The following is a 19,651-nucleotide window of genomic DNA, read 5'->3' as shown; positions in this document are numbered from 1 at the left end:
AATAATTATTTTGGCATACATTTTGTGTCTTAATATGAACAAACATCTCTAAGTCATGATCATAGAATGATTGTTGTCTTTCTCTTTGAGGTAGCTTTTAACTGTGCTTCTATGCACTATAATATCTAAGTGGAAAGTAAAGAATTCCCCTCTTAAAATATCTGTGGGATGGAATCCCAGTTGACATTACTAACTTTGAGGCTAAGTGAAAAACTCAGCACTTAAATATTTTTGCGGCATCAATATCAGTGCTTGAATGTGCCAAAAATCAGAGTTTTGTCAATATTGGGAAAATCTACATTATTCTAAAGTCAATGAGTTATCGCTGTTGTTGTTTTATAAATCTCTTACTTGGCTCAGTCTGTGAACAGCAGTCTTATAATTCATTAATACTTGTGCATAGCAGAGAATTCCTCAAGAATAAAGAGGCTCTGCCAAAAACAGAAGTAGACAAAAAAGCAAAATGATTTTGATTACCATTTATCGGTTGTCTACGTTATTTATTTGCTCTCCAACAATGCCATCGTGTAGGTTTTATTGTCTATATCTTTTAAAATCAGGAAATTGGGCCTCTGAAGGTTTACATATCTTGACTTTGGTTAAAGAGCTCACACATAGCTAAGTCAAAATTCCATCAAATTCTATCTACCTATAAAGATTCTGATCTAACATGTGACCCTGAGATGGAGAGAAAAGGGAAAGAGAAAAGAGACAACTCCAGAATGAGAGACTACAGAGAGAGGAGGACAATGGACATCTACCAAAAGTTAACTAAAGGACATAAACTGCTTAACCTTGCTTTGAGAATATGTTCCATTATTTGTGTGACTTGGGACTAAAAAGAACTTACCTGTTTTATTCCCAGCCATCTCTCTGACATCTAAAATGGTGTCTGGAGCATAGCACATGAATAAATAGCACATAAATAAATAGTTATTAGAGAACAATCGTATTCTCTGGCTTGAAATGTCAGAGGCTTTATTTAAAATCCCTCTTCACTGCAGATATGACATATGCACACCCACGAGAATTCATCAGACCCTATCTGTTCTTGCACCCCCTGGTGTCCACAGCCTGGGGCTTCCACAGGAGTCCATGCACTCTCTACCTCTACCACTTTGCAACTGGCGCTAGAGGGATGATATCATGGGCTTTTCATTCCTTCAGGTCCTACTAGTTCTCCAGTTTTCCTGAGTTCACAAGCAGTAGGAGGAAGTCATTATTTTCTAAGCTTCCTAGATACTTGGTTCCAGATACTTCCTTCAAACAGTAAGGAAGCCTTATCATTCTGCTGACTCTATGTTTAACAGATCGAAACTCCTTATAGTTGACTAGCCTTTTTTAACACTTCTCAAACTTCCTCCCTCTGCAATCTCTGAAAATCTACAACAGCAGTGAATATTTTAAACTACTAATATTGAAAATGTATATTGTGATTAATAGGTTCAAATCCAGATCCCTCTATTGATGTGTAACCTTGGGCAAGATCCTGAAACCTCTGTGCCTTGATCCCCTCATCTGTAAAATGAGGGTCATAAGGTGCTGAGGATTAAATTAGTTAAAATATGTAAAACGAACATGTAAAACGATGCCTAGCATACTGAAGTGTTCACTAAAGGCAAACTATTTTTACTCAAATGTTATCTCTATAGCTTTACCTAACAGCCACTTTTTTGGTCCAGTATTTATAAACTCATTTATTATACACACCAGCATGTTTGCTGTTTTACCTTTTAATCTACAAAGGTGGATCATTTCACTGTGTGGCTAATTTCTAATTGTTGCAATTTCTAATTGCAACAATTTCTAATTGCAAAATTTTAAGTAAGCTTTCCTTCTTTCCTTGCTTCCTTTTATTTATTCATTCATTACACTGCGGGCCACAGAGCGAAAAAGTTCAATCATAAGGTAACAGTGGGTTCTTCCACAGGTACATCCCTCCATACACCTTTATTTCTCACCGTCTGATTTCATCTGATGATGTTGATAGCTGGCTGAGTCATGAACAAGAGTTTAACTGTTTATATTCATAAACAATCATTTCCATTCTGTACATTTCTGGAGTTTCCTAAACATAAATGCTTCCAAATACACAGTGGCACTAAAAAAGAGCTTAATCAGGTCCTGCAAAGAACAGGTAGAAAAATGGAATGTGTTAGATTAATAGAGAAAATATAAGACATGTGAGCTGTCACCACATATGTATAGGCTGTCAATCAACTCAAAAAGGGATTTATTTTGTGTAGCCCCAGAAAGCTGAGGAAGGAATCTAGGTAGAAACAAGAATTGAGTCACAATTGTAACTGGCTTAAAGAGAACAGGCTGTCTTAGTATACATACCTAAAATAAACAATAAATGATAGTTGATTGAAAATCAACAGAAGAAATAATCACAAAAGGGGAAACAGATGTCCTCTAAGTTCCTTTCAACTCCATAATCCACCAAAGTGTTGAAGGATATGTAAATATTATTATTGCTGACAACCAGAAATGTGTAGTATATGGAGAAACCAAAGATGTATACAAATATAATTATAATAAAATGTTTAAAATGAATAAAACAGATTAAAATGCAATGTTACTAAAATTTTAGGAAAGCTTCTCTACATATCCAGGGACTTCAGAGGAAAAGTGAAGGTGGTGTTTAAGCTCAGTGGGAAGACAAGGTTCAATTTAAACATGGACATGGCAGGAAGTTAGAGTATTTTAAGATGAAATAATGAATGGTATGACGAATGGTATAGTGGCATGAAGATGAATGAGGCACAGGAGACAGTTCAATTTGATTTGACTATGGTGACCATGGGAGCTTTGTAAAAGCTTTTTGAAATAATATGGTTCCCTGAAAAAATATGGTGCCCTGAAAAAGCTTTTTGAAATAACAAAGACTGAAATATTGGTCCTTAGACCTAGGTAATGGGAGTCACCAAAGTGTTACTTACGTGTAGGTAAGGGAGATGTACTTCAGTTAGTGTATCTGGTGACACATACAGAATTAACTGGTACAGTGAGAGACTAGACATGAGAAGATCAGCTAAGAGACTACAACCTGACTCTAGGCAGTATGTCAAAGGTGCCTAACTCTGTGGCAGCATCAAAAAAGAGGAAACTGGTGAAAGAAGTATTTTCGATGTGCAATTGTCAGGTCTTAGCAACTGACTGTGAGACACAAGACAGGAGGGAGGAAGGGCCTCAAAAGGTTCAAGACTAGAATGCAATAAACTAATAAGACCAATAAAGGCAATGGAGGCAACAGGAAGAAGGAAGACAGAAAGTTCAAAGGACACCACAGGGTGCTGGAGGTGTTGGCCCCATGGTAAAGCGGAGCTGTTCAGCAGCATTTGGAAAGGTCAGCCTAGAGAGGCTGATAATGACTTGGATGTTATTCCTACTAAGTGAAAGCCAAGGCCAAAAGAGGATGAGCTTTGCCAATCAATAGAATATATGCAAAAGAAAACTCCAAACAGAAACTGAGGAGCATGTATTTTATTGAGTAGGAGGTGAAAAGAGAGCTATAAATGAGCAGTCAGAAGTAAGAGAACAAAGAGTGCATGGGAGCCAAAAGAGGAGTCTAAGAAGCAGCAGGTGACACAGGCTGTTGACCATTTAAAGCAAAGGCAGATTTGGAGCCTAGGAGGTCCATGGTAACATGATTAATAAATATTAATACTACTATATACAAGAAAGACCTTATTCATTCAAATCTAAGTATTTTTCACATGAGATTTTCTTTTTTTTTTTTTGTTCTTTGAAGAGCAAAATAATTTCTTATTTGAAGATACTCTGATCTCAAGGATAATTTCCTTAAACATTCTCAGTTTGATCTTATTGGCCAATAGTTTTCAACCACAGCTAGTACCAGTCTTCCAAGGGGTATATTAAATGTAGGGGTATTTTAGGTGATTACAATGACTAAGGGGAAGCTATCAGCATAAGGAGGACAGGGGCCATAGATACCAAATGTCCTGCAAGGAAAGAGGCATTCCCACGCAATGACGGTGAAGGTGTCCTGACAAAAGTGCCAATGGTATCACCTGTTGAGAAACACTGTCACAAGATGCTGTTTAGCACTAAATGCACTTTTTGTATATTTGAGAAGAACTGATAGAACTTCAGGTTCAGAAATTTTGGAGAACCGATTTTAAAATCAGGTAAATACCATTAATATGGTTATTGCTTAGAAGCTTTTCAGACAAACTTCTTTTAGTCTTGTTGTTTATTCCCATCTAATCTAGTTCCAAAACAAATAAGTTTTTAAGTAAATTATTTAATAGGGCACCTTCTTTTTGTAAATTATAATTATTACACCTATTGGGTCTAACCAGAATCTGAGTAGGGATATAGATAATTAAGAATACATTTCATTGTGTTATTAGTGAGGAAACAGCCAATGTTTGAAATAAAATACTTTCTAAACATACCAACATTTTAGATACATCTTTATTTATCTAAACAACTGTATGCTCTTGTGTTTACCACTCATACTAAATATTTTCAATTGAAAATTGTTGTTTTAATGCCAAATATTACCAAAAATTAATCACGAGTTTAGATAATTGAACCACATAGACATTTTTGTGTGTGGGGGCGGCTATCTTGATGGTACAAAACTTTTAACAAAAATATCTTTACACCAGCATTTTGTTGCTGTCACTCAAATGCCCTGTAAGAGTTTCCTAAAGTCATTTAGGATTCAATGAATATTAATGAGAACATTTGCAAGACAGTTTTAGTATTAGGACAGGAAAATCATTTTCAAAAATATACGCATCACTTATTAACATTGATATTTATGAATATGTTAAACATCTCTGGGGCACCCAAGCACCCATTAGTTCAGTCCTAGGTGGACTAGTTTTATCATAGTCAATTTCAATTTGTTCAACTAGTGGTTAACTTTTTTCCAGTGTTCTTATCTATGAGTTTATACTTAAATGTACATATGCCCTCTTGTTTATTAATTGCCAAACATGTGTGGTACAGGTTATTTCTTCCTCTAGACAATGGTCCTTAATAGGCTATCCTCTCAAATTATGACTGTAAGGTACAAGTAGACGAGGCATCTGGGCTCACCATTTAAGGGACCAATGGAGAAAACAAGGGTTCTCTAAAAATTAAAAGAAAACAAAGTTCTATTACTTACTGAGAGTTAGTGTGCAGTTGTTTTCTAACACATTTCCTAATTGCTTTCATCCAAAGAGTGTTGAGAAAGCCTGTGACCAACCCAGATATCTTCTCAGACAAGGAGTCCACTTAACGGTTTATTATGCAATCCAGCACTGTTTCAACATCTAATAGGGAAAGTTGGCATTTCAAAGGGTTCCCAAAAATCAGTTAAAAAGAATAAACCAGTGATCCTTAAAACCATCTAACAGGCTTGAGGCCAAATAGTTAACATCTGACATTAGCTACCATGTACTGAGTCATGCCCATGCATGTGCTTGGCACACTGCCAAGTGTTTCACAGGTACCATCTCATTTAATCTTTACAACCAACACATGAAATTGATTACGATGCTCTTTTTTATACATGAAGAAACTCAAACTCAGATTTAGAGAGGTTTTTTTTTTGCACATGAAGAAACCAAGATTTAGAGAGATTTAGCGATTTTCCCAAGCTGGCAAGTGGCAGAGCCAAGATCGGAACCCACACAGGCCAGACTTCAGAGCTCTCTGCCCTGACCTAGGGACCTGTGTCCCACTGGAGTTCCCAGATGAATCGCACGTGATCTCTACTCCCAAGGACCATATAGAGAAGGAAGAGGGAATAATTACCAAATAATTCTAATTCAGGTAAAATATAACTGGCCTAAGAGAAGTCCAGATCAAGTTACAAGTCAGTTCAAACGAACAGAGATTACTTTAAAATAAGGGAACCTGGAGTGAATATTTTCTGTGGGATGGATTGTCGGGAAGAAGGGGAACGAAGGGTGTAAAAAAAAACATAATTAGTATTGTTGGGTGCCATTCTATTTGTCATGTAGAATGGAAGACACATTTGTTATCTTCTTCCGTTTTCAGAAAAAACATACAAGTATTACCCCGTGTGGCATGAAACAAAGTCTGCCAGTGGCTTAACTAAAATTTGAACCCTAAAACTTCTGAAGATAACATGTCCCTCCTTTTTTTTCCCCCTTGGTCCATGTTGAGGTTTCTTTTTTATCTTTATGGGGTATAGGCACCTTTGGCTAATTTGTCAGTCCAAAGAAAGAATACTTTTCTAACTCGCACTTGATGACTAAATGACGAAATGGAGGCCAACTGTCCTGCCCCCAGGGCCAAGTACCGTGGGATTTCTGGACAGGTTAAGAGCAGTAGGCAGGGAAAGAGTCTCACTTTTCCTTTCTTCCTCCTTCCTTCCACTTCTGTTTCCTTCCCTCCCTCCTTCCTTCGCTTATTCTGTAATCAGTTCAGAACTATTCCCTGCAAGGCACTGCACTGGGAATGGGAAACATGATAAAGTCCCCACTCTCACTGAGCTTCATGTGAGGCAGAAGCTGAACGACTTAGTGGGTAAAGCCCACTAGGCCACTGCTTGAGTGCTTGCCCCAACTCGGTCACTTACTGGCTGTGCTATTTGAGCAAGTTACTTTACTTTCCGTGCCTATATTCCTATTCCGTAAATGCGGATATTGATAGACTGACCTCATAAGGTTGTTAAAGAGTTAAAAAGAGTTAATAAACAGCAAGTGCTAGCACTGTGCCTGAAACATGGTGAGCATCATAGAGACATTATTATAGTGATACCCTTCTTGGGCTTCTCAGAGTGAGTAGATTAGTCTGTCCAAAGTCTGGAAGATATTGCAGCTCAGTCTCTTCCTCAAAAAGTAGAAATCAATTCATTATCAAAGATAATCTTCAGGGAAGGAGTATCCCCCCTCCTAACAAGAAGCAAATCCTCCATATCTGTTCATACAGGGTCATTCTCAATGGGCAAAGGAATGGGGCTGAACACACAGGTGTCTAACACAAGATCCCCTTCTCAAATTTGCCTTTTAGCATATCTTACAAACATTTCTTAGACTGTTAAATCCCTTTCAAGCTATTTTGAATATATGTCTGTTCCATTGAGAAGGAACTTGAAGGCAAATAGGGTAGAAGGAAGATAATCTGGACGACCAGATGTGAATTTTCTGAAAGCAGAATTCCAAGTTCATTCATCTTGATAACCACTGTGCAGTGTCTGGAATGGTTTTAGGGGTTTGAAAATAGCTAGTCTCTGTTTTAGGTGTTTTTCATATACTTTATTTGTCACAATAGCACTTCATGGTAGGTACCACCAATCCCATTTTACGGATAAGAAAAGCTGATGATGACATGGTTAAATAATTAATCTTACAAAAGTACAGAACTGAGCCTGAAATCTCTACAGTGAATTACCCTTTTCCATGTGACTATCTCAAAAAAAAAAAAAAAAATGTTGGGTGAATGAATACAGAATTAAAAGCAAATGTAGGGTACTTATTTTATTGCAGATTCATGAACCAAAAATATGACTCTGGGTAAAGGATATTTCTTTAGGTCACTTTGCCCTCCTTCCTTCCAGTTAGGCTCAAGGCCAGAAAGAGAAGCCAGATAGTGTAAGCCAGCAAATGCATGTCTAGAAGTAAACTGAGCATTTATAGGAAGACGCACTAATTGGACATTGGGAAACAGGGTGTTAAAATTTCAGATCACTTACCATTATGAAAAGCACTCTCTGAAAGAAAAAAGCAGTACCTAATTGCAAACTGTTGATGTGAATTTTGCAAAAAAAAAAAGTTTTGACTTTAGGAGTTGTTATACAAGACACTGAGTTGCCTAAGGTAATAATCTTTCCCTTTCACTGAGATCATTCAATTGTCTGCTCACTTAGATAATTTTAAATGCAATGTACTCAGAAGCAGAAAGTGGAGCTAGGATTGCTTCACCAGGGTTAAATAAGAGTCACCTTGCTGAAGCCTCATCTGCTCTCTCTGCAGCCACCACCCCGCTCAGATTCTTCAGCTGCATTCCCCCAAAGGCACACTTAGAATTCGTGGATCCAATGACACAGCACATTCAAGCTAATGTGTCTGCTGTAGGTCTGCAACCCTCTTGAGCTCTCAGTTTGGGTGTAGCCATAAAGCACAGGGTACCAGGAAAAGGCATCTAGTGCCCACTGCTTTCTCCTGCCCAATCTTTTTCACATCACCCTCATCATTGCCTGCGATTGCCCTCTGAGGCGTCTCTTACTAGACCCGGTAAGAGAGGACATGGAATATTCGTTTCCCTACTACCACCAGCGTGCCCACACTCAATCCAGCACACTCGGTACTACCAGTTTCCTTCTCAGTACCACTCAGGAAGCGGAGGCAGACACTTGTAGAGAAACCGCTCTTCATTTTCTCTCGCATGTGTGTGTGTGTGTGGGTGGGTGTGTGTGTGTGTGTGTGTGTGTAATTTTAATATCCCTGGCGTAGACCACAAAATGCCCTTGCCAGACATACCGGGAAAGTGGCCTTGGTCACGACTGCCCTTGCCAGGCCAGTCTGCAATCCCCTTCGCGGAAGTAAGGGAGAAAAAGGGGGTGGAGAGAGCAGCTGCCTAGCAGCATCAGCCAGGAGGAGGCAGTTCGCACTCGATCCGCCTCTCCAGCTTCCCGCGCTACCTGGCCTGGCCTGGCGCCCCCTGCGTGGCGCAGCGGCCCAGGAAACCCAGTGCGAGCATGGGGCGCAGGCCCTCGGGCAAGTCTCGTCCCCCTGTGCTGGGGCGCAGGCGTTGCCCGCACACACCTTTCCATCCGCCTCCAACCCCGCCATGCTACCTGGGGACCGAAAAAGAAGGAAAACACCCTGCTGGTACTTGGCCCCCTCCTCCCAAGCTCTACCAGCCGGATCATCTGCGAAAAGAGAAGACACTCCCTACACACACACACACACTCTGACAAGCCCCAGTCCCACCTCGTGCTGCAGCCAGGCCATCCCGGGGTGTTTGCTGGCCCGGGGCGGGATGATGGTGAGAAGAGCCCTGGGAGCACGCAGGGCAGGAACCAGCCCTGGGAGACTCATGGGCAAGGAGAGGAGGAAGAGTCAGAAGCGGCTCCTTGCAAAAACCCAGAAGTTGGGCACTTCCTGGCCGAAAGCACACGGGCGTGCGGGAGGCTCCTCGCCCGGGACCCCTCGTCCTCCCTCACCGGCGCGCGTGCCCCGAGCCCAGCTGCGCCCCCGCGGCTCCAGCGCCACTCTCCGCGCGCAGGATGACGCGAGCTCTCCTCCGGAGGCAGCTTTGGGGTTTTTTTTGTCTATATAAGGGCTCGCTGGCAAACTGCGTTGGCGCATCTGTCACAGGCGGGCCATTAATTTTTACACTGGCGTGCGGTTCCCGAGGCAGCCCGGTAGCAGACGCTCGCACGTCGCCTTCCTCTCCGCCGGCGCCTCCTCCTGTCCTCCTCCTCCCGGCCTCCCGGGGTGTACTTTACCTGGTCTCCGGCACAGGGTGGGCGCTGCAGCTCTCCGCTCACCCCTGGCTGCAGCCGATTCGCCTCGCTGTCACTGGGTGGTGAATGGAGTTATTTATTTATTTATGTCCCCTGACGTGTCCTCACCCGCTCGTGGAGGAGGAGGAGGCCCCGGGGAGAGGAGGCGCGGCTGCAGAGAGCGTTGTGGGTGCCCTGGAGCGCGCGCCACTCGCTGGGCGGGTGGGGGTGGGGGTGGGGGTGGGGGTGGGGGTGGGAGTGGGGTGGGGGGGTGGCGGGGTGGGGAGGGAGTGGTGGAGGAGGACTCGGGCCAGCGCCCTGGGCTTCGCAGGAGCCCCGCCAGCTGCGGCAGGTGGGACAAACTGCCGCCCAGTGACTCACGGAGGACTGAGCATGCTCCATATGTCACGCTGTAGACAGTTTATGACTTGGGTCACTCCACTTCAGGTTTTAATTTTGACCAAGAGAGAAAGCCAAAAGTCAGGTAGACAGAGAAGTTGTTCTGATCAGTCCTGAGGCTTTATCCAAAGTACTCTGGAGCTTAATTTAGGAAGCAGGTGTACAGGAGCACTGTTTAGATACCCAGGGAAGTGTGCAACCTATAGGAAAGGAGAGCCTGCAAAAGGAGAGAAGCCTGGCAGAGTCCAGGAAGACTGGAAGATTCCCTTTGTAGGTTGGAGGGAAAGTGATGGGCCATTTTTCAACTGAGTATTTTGTGGGTGGGTTGAGGGGGGAGTGAAGATGGCAGTATTAGAGATTAGGCTCACCAACCAACTCATCTTAAGAGAAGAAATAAAATTGACACTAGGAGAGGAAATACATAGAAAATAGCACAAGAATTTGAAAATAGATAGGAAATTAAAATCATCTGTAAATGCTTTCATTTTTAGTTCCTCAAATTATTTCATTCTTCAAAGAAGGATTTAGTTCTCTGACATTAGTGCTAGGAATAATGATAGCTTCAGTCATCGGTTTGGTTTATTATACCTTTATATTTTTTTTCCTCCCCTGTCTAGAACATGTTTCTTGGGGAAAATGGGAAGAGGAAGAGCTGATTCTGTTCCTTTGATGTCTTTAAGGTTTAATAACTACTTAGAGGAAAAGAAACTATCCAGAAGAATAAACATGGGCTTGGACTTGAGAACTCATATTGCAGTTTTTTGTTTCTTTGTTTGTTTCGTGTTTTTTGTCAATTTAACTGACCCTACCCCTCATTTATGCTTCTAAAGAGTGAAAAAAATAAAAGGTTATGTTAATCCTAGATAATAATATAACTTTCTAGAAGCTATCCTTATTTATCCTAGAACTGAAATCATTTACAAGAAGCCAAGATAAGTTAGCTGAAAGAATGAGAGCTTTGAAACGCAAAACACAAAGAATCAAAATGGTAATAATACTAAAAAATAAATAATTGCACTTATTAAGTGTGTGTGGGTTCAGAACAAGTCACCCCAAGATGTGCCTCTGAAGTATGCGGGTCATTTTGAGCTAACAACTTTAGCAGCTGGCTCAAAAGAAACGTCTGCCCCTCCCTTAACTACCTAGAACTTGAATTAGAAACCTTGCCCATAATAAGAGATGATCAGATATAACCTCTTTTGGTCAAGATAGCTTCTATTTCCTAAATATCTGCTCTTATTATCAACATTCAATGATCCTTTGAAACCCCCAAGGTACATTACCTCATCCCCAGCTCAGGGTGTCTTATATACCTCAATCCCCCTTTCTGTCTCTGAACTTTTCCTGCATGTGGGGTCTCTGACTCACTTGTGTGGAGTTCCCATACATATGCATGGTTATTTTCTCTTGTTACTCTGTTTCATGTCTATTTGATCATTAGACCAGCAGAAAGAAACTTGAGGGTAGAGGAAAGTTTCTTTCTCCCTCACAAGTGCTTATCATTGTCAGGGACTGTTCTAAGTACTTATATAGATTATCTCAATTAACACAATAACCTTATTAGATTACTCACATTTTACAAATTTGGAAAGAGATAAATTAATTCACTTGGCTAAATTCACATTGCCTTACTTCTGCCATAGCTTGTCTGTAAACTTAGACAAAATTTGAATTTTAGTTTCTGCAGGTACAAAATACAAATAATATTAACTTTTTATTGCTATCATAAGATTTAGATGATATGATGTATGTTAAGTGGGTGGTATATAATGAGATAAATAAATGGTGGCTATTTTTAGTAACTTCAAAAGGTTTGGAAGACAGTTCTACAAAGAGTGGTAGATTGGAAACTAAGAAATTAAGGCAGAAAATTCTAGAAAGGACTTTATATTTTTTAAAGCTAAAACATCCAAATCGACATTTGCATAAAATACAATAAGCATTTGATAATGATAAAATGTCTAGCAGTGACTGTAAACACTTCATTTTCATTACAAAAGAAAATTAAATTTGAAAAGAAACAACATTAAAATCTACATTTCAAGGTCATCTTCTTGAGTGTGTGCTGTTGACATTTTTCCTGCTCATTCATCACTTTTATGTCCTTTCAAACAAGAGAAGAAGAAAGACCATGTATTTCCTGAATTTTGACCCAATTCTCTTTTTCTGATCTTTGATTTTTCTTTTTCATCCTGTATTTTTTACAGCTCCATGTCCTAGTTCTACTTAACTCATTGCCCAACTCCTAAACATCACTCCTCATAGCATTACATCATAACTGTAGCAAGCTTTCTTTTTAAGTCTTGTTTTTCCAACAATTAAAACTCTGGCTACAATTTATCTACTGCCCCAGTGTTAGTATTTGGGAATTCATTTCTAAATCGCCTTGTTGCTATGGCTAGGCATGCTATGTAAATATTTGGTTGGATTAGAAAGGAATCTGAAAGGCAAATTGGATGAGAATAAAGCCAGTCTATTCATCCTATGAATTATTGTCTCAATGTTGTTCAAATATTGAAAGAGAGAAAAAAAGTATACATATATGTAATTTAGGGGGAAAGTAAACAATATGATCAGAATTTGAAAGTTTTTTGGTAAAATTTCTGCTTTGATTTCTATTCATAAGGTGAAATAATAATGGGAGAAACAAAGAATAGCAATATATTTAATATTCTAACAACTCATATTCCACAAATAAGTAAACTAGGGAATAGTATATAACATATAAACTAATAAAACCCAAACGTCTTACACTACAAGTTCTGACAATTAAGTTCACAAACTCATCCTAGAAAAAGTGCTACATACTCATTGCTGAACATCATCACGGGCACCTTCGAAGTCCTCCCCTTGGGAAGCTGTGCACCCACATCAGCACCTACTCCACCCTGCAAAGCAATTTTGGAACTCTTTCTGGAATGGCCATCAGAGCTGTCATTGTATTACCCTTGATGTCCTGAATGTCATCAAAATGTCTTCCTTTCAATATTTCCTTTATCTTTGGGTAAAGAAATAAGTCATTTGGGACCAGATCAGGTGAGTAGGGAGTTCTAATACGGTTATTTGTTTACTGGCTAAAAACTCCCTCACAGACAGTGCTGTGTGAGCTGGTGCATTGTCGTGATGCAAGAGCCATGAATTGTTGGCAAAAAGTTCAGGTAGTTTAACTTTTTCACACAGTCTTTTCAGCACTTCCAAATAGTAAACTTGGTTAACTGTTTGTCCAGTTGGTACAAATTCATAATGAATAATCCTTCTGATATAAAAAAAAATGTTAACAACATCGTTTTGACTCTTGATTTGGACTGATGGAACTTTTTTGGTCATGGAGAATTAGCTGACTTCCATTGCACACTTTGATGCTTTGTTTCAGGGTTGTATTGGTACACTCATGTTTCATCACTAATGATAACATGGCCCAAAACATCATCTTGCCTCTCCAAAAGGTCTTGGCAAATTTCAACTCTCCTTTGCTTTCATTCATCAGTGAGCTCTTTCGGGACCATTTTTGCATACACCTTTCTCATGCCAAGATTTTCAGTTAAGATTTTCCTAACGGTTTCTCTTCAATGTTTATTTGGTCTGCTATGCTTCTGACAGTTAGCCAATGATTTTGACATATAATTCAACATATTTTTGCAATGTTTTCATCAGTTCTGCTCGTTACTGACTGCCCTGACATCTCTTCATCAGTGACGCGTTCTCTCCCCTCAGGAAAACGGTGAATCCATTTGTACACTGCTATTTTCTTCATGGCATTATCCCCATAAACTTGGACTAACATGTTCCTGATTTCACTTCCACTCTTGCCATGTTTAACAAGGAATTTAATGTTTGTTTGTTGCTCTAATTCAAGCTGAGATATTCTCGCGATGGCACACAAGAACACACAACAATAATGAATGCCACTCAGCAAGACACCGCCACACATCAACATGAACACAGCTATGACACTGATATACCAAGGTTATGAAACCTTACTGAGCTGTTTGTACAATGCTGCCAATGTAAGCACACGGGGGCAAGTTCACAAACTTAGTTGGCAAACTTCATATTTACCCACAGCCTCATATTCCACGTTCTCTGGCCCTGATTCATTCCCCAGCTATGCCATATCATCTTATATTTTTCTCTTTTCTCATTCCCTATTTTCTTTTCCATATTAAAGTTGCCTAAGCTTTTTTTATTTCTTTAAGGTTCAGCAAATATGTCATCACATCTGTAGTGTCAAGGATTCCTTCAGTAAGAATCAACTCCAGCTTCCTCTGTGCTCCTTCCCATAGAACTTGTTGTACGCCTATGTTGGGGGCATTTTCTTTCTGCTTCACTGTATGGCTATAATATTTTTTGTGTGTATCTCCCCAATCTATTAGGCTGTTGGAGGGCAGAGATGATATTTTATTCATTTCTGTAATCTTCCAACATTCAGCACAAATTCTTGCAGGTAGAAGGCTTGGGAGAGGAACCAACTTTCCTCCACCCTTAAGGTTCTTCTGGCTGGTGTAAAATAAAACAGACATGATATAGGTTAGCAAGAGAAGTTAACCAAATTTAATGCATACATATGTATGGAAACCCTGCATACATGAGAGAGTCAGAGACCCCACATGCAGGAGAGGTTCAGAGACAGAAAGGGGGTTTGGGATATATAAGATATCCTGAGCAAGGGAAGAGGTCATGTACCCTGTTCGAGGCTTCAAAAGATCATTGCAAGATAATAAGAGCAGATGATTAGGAAATAGAAGTTTACCCTGCCCTATAGATAAGTCAAAAAAAGATATCTCTTATGTGCAAGACCCCTAATTTAAATTCTTCCAGATAGTTAAAAAGAGGGGAAGAAGTTTTCCTAAGCCTGAGGCTAGAGTTGCTAAAGGTAATCTCAAAGTAATCTGCATACCACAGAAGCATATCTTGGCTCTGGCTCCATCTGAACCCCACAGAGGAAACCAATAATGTTTGCCAAATGGACGAAAGAGATAATAATAGTGTGCCTTTGGGCAAGAGACTAGTAGGACAGGCTGTGGTGCTCACAAAATCCGTGATCTGCATGACACTAGTTTCCCTGATTTTCCTACAGTCATTTTGGGGCTACCATGTTTCCCCCAAAATACGACCGGGTCTTCTATTAATTTTTGCTCCATTAGGGCTTATTTTCAGGGGATGTCTTAATTTTCTTCATGTACAACAATCTGCATTTATTCAAATACAGTCATATCGTCTTCTTCTGGAACATAGTCATGATGTACTAAACGCATACTAAATGCATCCATCTGGCTGAGCTCTTAACTGGGACTTAATTTCGGGGTAGGTCTTATTTTGGGGAAAACATAGTATATGACTAGTTCTAATAGAGCATGAATGAAAGTGACACATGCTATTTCTGGGTAAAGCGAATTAAGAGCCAGAGTCCCTCTTTCATTCTTGTCTTTCCCAGCTCGAATAGCCTCATGTTTCAGATGGAATAGTTACAAAACGCAGTCACTAAAAGATAAAGGCTGCTTGACTTGCACTGGATTTTGTGTGAGCAGGAAACCATTATTGTGTTAAGCCACTGAGATTTCAGGCTTTATTTGTCACAAGAACATAACCTAGTTTATTCTGACCAATACAAGATCTTACTTAATAAGATTATAAATCATAATGGCATAAAGACCCAATGAAACATTGCATTTATGAGAATGCTGTAATGTGTTCTTAAGTCAAGGCTAAAGATATATATTCTCCCAACACAAAGCTGATATATAACAGCCTTTTTATGGAAAGACTGTGAGACCCAAGTAGGTATCTGTGTGTGTGTGTGTGTGTGTGTGTGTGTGTGTGTGTGTGTGGCGAGCGGGAGGAGGCAGGGGGGAAGGTGGAGGTTGGAAACTTCACACAATAGATTGGTTTTTACTAAGGACAAAAAAACCAATGTACCAATACTCCCCTCAGCCTGGGTGAAAACAGACGTGCACCTGCCATCCAGTGGCAGCATACTGTGTCTGAGATTGTATCTGGCTAGCTGCTGTGAATATGATTGTTCTGACCTGGTTTCATAGAATGTACAAAATATGAAAGTCATCCTTCCACTGCTTCTATATTTATATGTTGCGTACATCCATATAGGCTACTTTGGAAATATCTTCTATGGCAGTGTGAGGGTTCAGAATGACTCAGCCCAACATGTGCCTCTGAAATATGTGGGTCATTTTGAACTAAAGGCAACTTTAGCAGCTGGCTCAGAAGTAACTTCTGTCCCTCCCTCAACTACCTAGAAGAACTCGAATTAGGGCTCTTGCCCATGATAAGAGGTTATCAGAGATTACCTCTTTTGACCTATCTATAGGGCACAATAAACTTCTATTTACGAAATGTCTGCTCTTTTTATCCGCCTGCAATGACCCTTTGAAGCCCCCAAAGGTGCATCACCTCATCTTTAACTCAGGATGTTTTATACACTCATTTTCCCATTCAGTCTCTGCACCTCTCCTGCATGTGGGGTCTCTCAGGTATGTGGGGGTCCCATACACATATATGTAATAATTTTGGTCATTCTCTCTTGCTAATCTGTCTCATATCTATTTGATTATTAGATCATCCAGAAGAACCTTCGGGGTAGAGGAAAGTTTGTTCCTCCTCCACAGTTGGCACTATGAGCGGGATAAATTCACTGGCTGGATCCCTACACTTCCCCACAAAGTTGCTGCAGATGACGAGATCCTAGGGTGTCTGACACAGGCCAGCAGAAGATAAGGGTTCATTAGCACATTGTCAGAGCTCGTCCTGCAGGATCTGGTGGGAGTGACTGGTGAGAATCTTTTTCTCTCTTCTAAATTTAGATTGGTAGGCTAAATATTTGTGAAGCTAGTCTCCTGGTTACTTGGTATGAGTACTCAGTGAGTTTAATGTTTCTCTGTCTGTGTCTGGGTTTTCTCTTTTTATCCTGTTGTATGTCCTGAGAGCTTCACCTTATGACCAGAGAGAATGTTTTCCCTCTGGCTGCTACCATCCCGAGTGTATACTTGCAAAGGTGCTCCTTGCTCTCTATCTGGCCATGAAAAGATCTCAAGGGATTTTTCTGTGTCTATCCCATTCCTTCCAGAGATGGTCTATTATCTCCTCCAGCTGGAGGATGGTCATGTATCTGGTGAACAGCCAAATCAGCTATGGGTCCAAGCTTAGGGAATCTTCAGTCTTATCCTGTTAAAAGGGGGTAGGGGAGCTAAAAAGGGGTTCTGTAATGAATCATAGATTACTAACTGGGCAAGTCATAGTGAGTAGTCATGCCCCAGGCCTGGAACTTCTTTAGCAAAAGGGTTTTAAGCAAGCCCTGCCCCTGGTTCTTATGCATGTAAGTTAACACGCTTTTGAAATGCCAGAAGTAGTATCTCTTGAAGATATGACCACGGTGCAGAGAACACATTATTTTCTGAATCATCCTATAATTCCATCCCTGCCTTGCTTTCTCCCACCTTCATGTAATCTTTCTTTGTTCCCTCCTTAATTTAAAATCCATTAAAAAAACCTGCAAAACTGTTATTCTCTGGAGCATTTGAGATTTTGCTCCCTGGTAATCATCATCAATTTTGGCTCAAATAAACCCTTATAAACGTTCAGTACAGGTTTGAACATTTCTTACATCAACAGATGACAGGCCTTCCCCACCCTCCCCCACCTCCCTTTCTGGGCTAGAATGGCTCAAAGGCTAGGTTCATGTGGGTCTCGTTACTGAAACATGATTTCTCCTGAAACATGGTTTTACATTCTTATGGAATGATGACTGCTAAAGGCAGCCTGCTAACAACTACCTTTCCAAGAACCAGATGGAAGTTTGCCTCCACTCAGAAGTCACTCAGTGTCTCTTCTAGTGCATTCTAATGCTAACTAGCAGGTCATAAGTCAGTATTAGTTTTCTGTTGCTGCTGTTAACAAATGATCACAAACTGAGTGGCCTCAAACAACACAAATTTATGAACTTGTAGTTCTGTATGTCAGAAGCCTGAGTGAATTTGACTGGTTCCTCTGCTCTGGGTCTCACAATCTGGGGGAAATTTTGTTTCCAAGCTCTTTCAGGTTGCTTGCAGAGTTCAAGTGCTTGCAGTTGTAAGACAGAAGTCCCCAGTTCCTTGGTGGTTTTCAGCTCCCGAAGGTCACTTCTATCCCTCATCACATTGCCCCTCCACCTTCAAAAAGCAACCGTTCCTGGAGTCTTTCTCATGCTTCAAATCTCTCTGACTTCCTTTCCATGGCATCTCTTCTGCTTCTGGCTCAATAAAGTTCTCTACTTTTAAGGGTTCGTGTGATTAGACTGAACTCACCTGAATAATCTCCCTATTTTAAGGCTCATAACCTTACTTACATCTGCAAAGTCCCTTTGCCCTGTGACAAAATATTCACAGGAACCAGGGTTCCTGTGAGTATGAATACATTTGGAAAGAAATTTTACCTAACACATAAGAGAAGAGGAATTAGATTCCACCTTTAGAGGAGGAATAGCAAGGATACATTTTATGCAAGCATGTTGGATGAGAGATGTTGCAGCTATTTTGGGAAAACACAATCTGCTACACTTTCTTCCTTGGCTCTTTTTCTGTATCATTTCCTCCAATTGGAAACCAGTAGAACAATACCAATAGAAAATTCCTAACCAGTAAATGGACCTATCTACAGTTTTCCTTTAGAAAATCAGTTCTGATATACAGGGAAAGAGCCAGGTGGTTTCCTATCTGTTTCTTGGGTTTTTTGGATTTATCTCCTGCCTTTGAAAACTTTATACCATGTGGTACCATGTGGTAGACACAGTGTCTCTTAGATTCCACATGCACCCCGGGTGTAGAGTGTGGTTAGCAGGCAACCTCCACATGTCAACAACTTCACATTCTGCCTTAGCTGCAGGACATCACATTTTCTGATGTCACCTCCTTTTTTTGGGTAGCCTGCATCTGGTGACTGAGTGTGGCAGATGTATAAAAACCCAGTCATTTGGGTCCAACATGAGATATGCTGGTGGGCCACACTTGTTCCAGACATCTGCTGGTTTAAGTCACCGTTTGATTTCCTTTTCTGCCAATCCTGCTGACTCCCCTTTCCCTTCTTAGGAGTTGATTTTTAACAAATACGTGGCACCCCAAACTTCTCAACACCTGTTTTTAGGTAATCCAACCTTTGGAACTTGGTACCAGGAGGGCTCTGAGAAAGCAGGTGTAACTATAGGCTGTAGAGCTGCACTGTTTATCACTGGGCTGGCAGTGAGGACCCCATGACAAATAGCTTCTGAAACAACATGGTAGTTCATTTGCTAAAACGTTTCAGCAGTGTTGGGGGACATAGGAAGATATGCGTTAATGAGAACAAAGTATCAGATTGTTTAGATATGTGGATTAAACAGTATTGATAAGGATAAAGGACTATACCCCAAAGCAGTTACAAGATTTGGCAAATAGGGCTGGGTGAGTATTTGTGTGACTGGATTCTGAAGGTGCTTAATCAAGGAAGTTAAAACGTAAAATTAGATAGGACAGAGTTGATTGACTTGGCAGTTGCAATATTGTGATTTATAAGAAACACATATATTTTTTGTCATTCAGATGACCATATGTATTTGATCCCCATCCACGGTTTCTGGTTCACAGCTCTCAAAACCCTGGGAATTTCCTGCGGGATAAAAGCAATGGGAACATCTTTTCTTATAATATTTGGTCTTTTGACCTGAGTTCCTAAAAATGTTTCAGAGCCATAAAGTGAAATGGCTTTTCTGTTATTCATAACAAGCCCTTTCCACCACAACTCTGTTTACGTCAGTGAGGTGACTTTTGGAAAGCACCTAAGGACTGATGT

The 19,651-nt window shown here is 40.5% G+C and overlaps 1 protein-coding gene across 5 annotated transcripts in view; it reads right to left on the bottom strand.

The window, feature by feature from the left end:
- The window catches only part of SLC16A7 (solute carrier family 16 member 7), a 157,290-nt gene extending 147,475 nt beyond the window's left edge, over nt 1–9,815 (bottom strand). Inside the window, exon 1 of one of the 5 annotated variants that reach the window (XM_081059716.1) lies at nt 9,440–9,815. The gene's annotated coding sequence lies outside the window, so the exon portion shown is untranslated. Of the gene's footprint in view, nt 1–1,961; nt 2,125–5,143; nt 5,292–8,921; nt 9,414–9,439 lie in introns of those variants that run through there. The other 4 variants (XM_081059719.1, XM_081059718.1, XM_081059721.1 and 1 more) reach the window with 4 other exon arrangements.
- Nucleotides 9,816–19,651: the final 9,836 nt, after the last annotated feature.

Source organism: Rhinolophus hipposideros, assembly GCF_964194185.1.
Source record: "Rhinolophus hipposideros genome assembly, chromosome: 9".
Taxonomy (NCBI): domain Eukaryota; kingdom Metazoa; phylum Chordata; class Mammalia; order Chiroptera; family Rhinolophidae; genus Rhinolophus; species Rhinolophus hipposideros.
The sequence above is the reverse complement of the archived record's forward strand: the minus strand, read 5'-3'. Positions and strand labels throughout refer to the sequence as shown.